Source organism: Lontra canadensis, unplaced genomic scaffold (assembly GCF_010015895.1).
Source record: "Lontra canadensis isolate GAN:19392208 unplaced genomic scaffold, GSC_riverotter_1.0 scaffold13, whole genome shotgun sequence".
NCBI classification, from domain to species: Eukaryota; Metazoa; Chordata; class Mammalia; order Carnivora; family Mustelidae; genus Lontra; species Lontra canadensis.
In genome coordinates this window covers 921,368-927,133 of record NW_022631007.1, presented here as the reverse complement: position 1 = coordinate 927,133, position 5,766 = coordinate 921,368, and the positions used below count along the sequence as shown (strand labels likewise).

The 5,766-nt window shown below is 42.7% G+C and overlaps 1 non-coding gene across 1 annotated transcript; it reads left to right on the top strand.

Moving 5' to 3' along the window:
- Positions 1-4,897: 4,897 nt before the first annotated feature.
- LOC116867993 lies at positions 4,898-4,999 on the top strand. Its single transcript, XR_004382715.1, has one exon. It is a non-coding gene; the product is annotated as a U6 spliceosomal RNA (small nuclear RNA).
- Positions 5,000-5,766: the final 767 nt, after the last annotated feature.

Genomic DNA, 5,766 nt, shown 5'->3' with positions numbered 1-5,766 from the left:
AGAGATTACTTAAAAAAAAAAATCTTTTAAAAAATTTGTGTATGATTTATTCTAATCTAAGCAGCATACATCATGGACAAGAATTGTTTTTCTCTGACCTTCTATCTAATTGTGAGCCTGCTGGGTTTTTGCACCAAGACATGAAGGCAAACAGTTACTATCTGAGAGTATGGTCTAAGTCCACATACCTTAAAAACAGAGGTGCCAAATGTCTATGTACCTCTGCCATTCAAACTTTTATTTTCTACTAATCGTATATAGGAAGAGGATATAGATAGGAAATAAGTTATGCTGCCATAACGGGGACTCAAAACCAGTGGCATAAATAAGAAAGAAGTTTAATTTCTTGTTTGTGTAATAATCCAAGGCTAGTATGAAAACACCTCTCAAAGGCCCGGACACCTCCGTTTTGTGCCCCCTTCATCCTAACCTGTTGCCTTTGTCCATGTGGTCCCAAAAGAGTCCTTGCTCCAGGCAGCAGAATGAAGGAGCGGAAAAGGAAGGCGTGCCAGTGATTTAATTTTATTTGCATACATCACTTCTGGGCGCTTTGGATGGAGTAGCACTTAGTCACAATGATCATACCTAGCTCCATCGTGCTCATTCCCTCTCTAGGAAATGTAGTCCTCAGCTGGATGGTCATGTGCCCAGATCAAATTTCAATTATTATGTCAGTGAAGGAAAACAGATATTAGGGAGGAGACTAGTGTCACAAGGGGGAAATAAAGGACACATTTTATGTTACGTGGACCATCTTGAGCTTGAAGTACTAAAGCAGGGTGTGGGTCACTTAACATCACATAGCAGCCAAGATTGTAGGCCTCTTACCTCATGTGGTTTGAGGATGAGAACGAGCTCTGCTTGGCCTGTCCCCTGTTGCAGCGCTCTCTGCTGGTTGTCTACCTAATAGCCTTTCCCAGCTCCCTTGTTGAGGACAAAACCATGATTTTAATCACCCTTGTGTTCTACGTGGATCCTTTTGCAGCCCCTAATCTTAAATGCCCTAAGTCAGTGTTTCTCAAACTTGTTAACCACTACCAACATTGAATATCCATTTTATAACTACATTTTATAAGCCAACACACTCCCAGAGGCCAAAACTGATACTTGACCTTATTAATGTTTGATATACTCCAATATTCTATTGTTTCATTTTTTAAAAAATCTGGTTGCCCATTCACTATGTTGATTTCCATCCCACCCACCCCCCATTAATAGTTTGTAATCTTTGGCTCTGGGGGGAGGGGGAAGCCAAGCTGCTCTAAGCCAATTAAGCTGCCTTCATTCCCCTTGGTTAAAGCATATTACACAATTTGTAATCTGAAAGAAAAATTTATCCTTATCTCTAAAAAAACCAAAATGATGATCATTCTCTTTAAAAAATATAATGCTAAAAATACAATGCTGGAGGTTTTCTAATAAGCCTCCTTAACCTTCATCTAGTGCTCTTGGAAATATAACTGTTGTTATATTTGGCTAACAATCCACTACTAATAAAAGCACACTTTACAGTTTATAGCATTGGGCTGTGGAAATTGATAAGGTGTTGTTCATACATAACTTCAAAGAAACATACATATCCCCAAAGGCATTTTTTTTTTTGCCTTGTGGAATGTTAATCAGTTTGTGACCAACCTAGTAATTTTGTTCATTTATTGATATACATTTCTTTCTTGAAAACTCCAACTTTTTTGTATTCCTTACCAGGACCCTCATTCATGATTTAAATAAAACCTTTATATGCACATACTTTTTAAAAAAATTTTATTTATTTGACAGAGAGAGAACACAAGCAGGGGGAGCGGCAGAGGGAGACTTCTGAAGGGGGGAGTCAGACACTGGGCTTGATTTCAGGACCCAGAATCATGACTTGAGCTAAAGCCAGACGCTTAACGTACTGAACTACCCACATACCCCACACACACTATCTATCCTTTTTTTTTTTTTTTTTTTTTTTGGTCAGACAGAGAGCACAAGCAGGGGGAACAGCAGGCAGAGGGAGAAGCAGGCTCCCCGCTAAGCAAGGATCCTGATGTAGGACTTGATCCCAGGACCGTGGGATTGTGACCTGAGCCAAAGGCAGACGCTTAACCAACTGAACCACCCAGGCCTCCCTTTCCTATCTATTCAGATGAGAATTTATTTCTGCTCTAAGCATTACCTGTGACATGCAGCACTTAGGAAGTCATTTTCTGACCATGAGTGGAGCCAAGCAGAGAGGACAAGCCAACGTGTTGAAGACGGCAGAGAAGAGAGATGGAAAAGATTTAGGATCATTGATAAATTCACTACCCTGAGCACCGCATCTGGCATTTCGGTATAGGAGAGTAAGTGTCCTTGTTAGCAAAGCCTTCAGACTTCTACAACCCAAAGCTTCCTTTGTGATGTACCTATTATGGAAGCTCATATTAATAAAAATGAACATTGGATTCCTTCTCTTGGAACTTTCTGCTGGTGCATTGTCTACATAAGGTGTTGGCTGTGGTGGTAGCAGTAGAGGGATTTCTGAGCTCCCTAACCAACCTTATAGACCCTCCACTCACAGCTCTGGCAGGACTCGATATACTGACATTATAATCTGTGCATTAATAGTCTGTTTACTTGTTTTTAATTTTAAATAAGTTCTAGGGCTTTATACGTGCTTTTATTTTAAGATACAATCATCCGATTTTAAATCGTCCTCTTCATGTTAAATTATAATCACTTGGTTTTAAGATTTTTTTTTTTTCTCTCTACATTCATCCGTGGCTTTAGAATTGTAGGCTTTCAGTTTTTGGAACCTTGTCTGGAGCAGACTAAACAAAGATAAACACTGTCTCTCTCCCCGCTCCCGCTCCACGGATGCTCAGATAACCAAAGGCTTAGAGAACCCTAAAAATAAAATCTTTGGAGCTCTTTCTTGGGACTTTGCCAAAATGTTTTAACCGTCCCAAGACTTACTTAGGACACCACAGAGACCACAAAAGGGAGGGAAGCTTTGGGTCTTCGCTTTTCTCAGACAAGACATCTCCTAACTGATGGGTTAGTCTAGATTAAGCTTTCCGCGTGGATCAGCAGCTGAGGAGCTTTGGAAGACTTACAGAGGGTGTCGAACAGATCCAAGTCACCACTCCCTAACGTGGAGTTTGAATGTAGGGTCCTTGCTTCCTGAATAAAGGAATAAAGAAGAAATTCTGAATAAAGGAATAAAGAAGAAATTCAACAACATTTCTACCTTGACGGAGCTGTGTCAGAAGGGATCAGTTAACAGTCAAGCCCCACGTAAGTCTCTTTCACTGTAGCCCAACAAAGCCTCACAGACCCGATAAGCAGCTTTGTGCTTCAACTGCGGGAGTAACCAGTAACCGAGCAGGAGCCCCTTTCCTGGAACAGCAGGAATCAGCTCCTCAGTAACTGAGATGGTGGGGGCGGGGCCACACACAACACCTCTTGTTTCAGGGTCAGCAGGTTTAAAGCAGACAAGGTTAAAGCGAGGTTGTCTCCAGCGTAATTCAACTCAAATACTAGCTAATGGTATCTGCTCTGTGGTCTTCCTCCTCCTCAGTCAGCGCTCAGAGAACGAGGGCATGAAGAAAGGGAAAGGAAAACTTACCTGTCCTGTCCTGCTCTTGCGCACCTGTTAGTTTCTTTAATCCCGCATGAAAACCTTTTGAAGGAGAGCTTAATGTGTTCCCATTTTGCAGAGAAGCCAACTGAGTTTGAGAAGTTAGCTGCTTACGGAAATGGGATCTGGAGCCAGATTTTTGTGATGCCTTGAGTCCCATGTTATCTCCTGATACTACTGCCCCCCTGAAATCTACTCTTGTGGCCTTCTTAACAACTGAAAATAGGAGTCTTAAGTGGTGTTTTCTCAGAGTGTTTGTGGGAAATCCCAAATCTCTCCATGGGTTATCAATAATCAAACACCCTGTCATAGCAAGGTATTTAAATATCTAAGTGAGAACCAGGATGGGGAAGCTCTTTGGAACGGGCTTCAGATCCCAGGAGATCTGTAGAGCATCCCGACGGCTCTGCCTTTTCTGAGGTCAGCCTCCCTGTCTCCGGTACTGTCGGTTGATGTCCTCAAGTGCCCTAGCTCTCCTGTGAGCTAATTAGCCTCCTAGTTCAAATCATAGGACTTGATGGGTTGCACAGTGATCTCATATATATTTGGTTCACTCCACTAAATAATGCCATGGGTGTGCAGAAGGTGAATAACTAACCCATGGTCTCTACCCCCAGCTGTTCAATGTCTAGTAGTAAAGACACACAAACAACGAATTCAAAGGGAAAAGTACCCCAATACAGTGGCTTTCAAACTTATTCAGTCTTAACTCACACCAGGAAATATATTTTACACCTCATCCCAGTATACAAAAGTATAAAATAAATGCTATTTAAGGTTCCCTAAATTGATTTTATGACCCACTAATTCATGAAAGTTTGAAAACCAGACTCTCATGGGTGTGCAGAGCCTACAGAACACAGAGAAGGGAGCCAGTAACGCTCAGGAGCAGGGCCAGGGAGGGACAGTGAGAATTCTCCAGGTGGACAAGAATCTAAAGGTGTTCCAGCCACAGGAAGGTCACAGGAAGGGCATCGCAAATGTTACAGACTACCCTCACAAGTAAGGCATGGAGAAGACTGAGGCTAAGAAGGTGGAAAAGAGACTTTCTGTTAAATTCAGTAGATGGAACACACACGTTTTATGTTTGTTCCCTTCTCAAACTCCACTAAAATAATAATAAAGGACTGAAGAGAGCAGAAGAAAGAATACATGGAGATATGATTTTAAAAAAACATCTTGACCATCCAACTCTTGGTTTCGGCTCAGGTTGTGATCTCAGGGTCGTTAGATCGAGCCCCACATCGGGCTCTGTGCTCAGCACAGAGTCTGTTGAAGACTTTCCCTCCCCAGGCTCCCTTTAGCAGCACATATACTAAAATTGGAATGATACAGAGATTAGCATGGCTCCTGAGCAAGGATGGCACACAAATTCGTGAAGCATTTAATATTTACTTATTTATTTTCAAATATTTTATTTATTTATTTGACAGAGAGAGAGAGAGAGAGTGAGCAGGAACACAAGCAGAGGGAGTGGGAGAGGAAGAAGCAGGCTCCCTGCTGAGCAGGGAGCCTGATGTGGGGCTCAATCCCAGAACTCCAGGACCATGACCCTAGCCCAAGGCAGATGCCTAACGATTGAGCCACCCAGCCACCCCAAACTGTTTCATGTTAAAGAAAGAAAGAAAAAAGACTGTCTCCTTCTGCTCCTCTCCACACCTTTCTCTCTCTAAAAATAAACAGATAAATCTTTAAAAAGAAAAAAATCTCAGGGAGGGCGCTCCTGGCTGGCTCAGTCAGCGATTCTTGCTCTCAGGGTGATGGATTCAAGCTACATGTTGGGAGCGGAGTCTACTTTAAAATAAAAAAAAAAAAAAAAAAAAAAGGAAAAGCTAACATCTTGGAAAATGGAAAGGTTACAAAAGAGGGATGACAGGGAAACAAGCCAGTTTGGGCTGCAGGGCCTTGGAAATGCTTGGGATGGGAAGTGCCAGGTAACTCTGAAGGGAGGATAGAAGGCTGGGGCTGAAAACAGAAGGAGGAGTTGAAGAGCTACATAAGCAGCAGTGGGATTCCCTGATCCCCTCCTCTGACCTGGGCAACCGGAGCAGAGGCATCATCAGTGCTCTGACCCCAACAGAAGGCAGGAGGTACACTCGCCTGAGAATAGACCAGGGGAACTCTGGGATACCGGTCTGCCGGGAGTCTGCTTCTCCCCCACC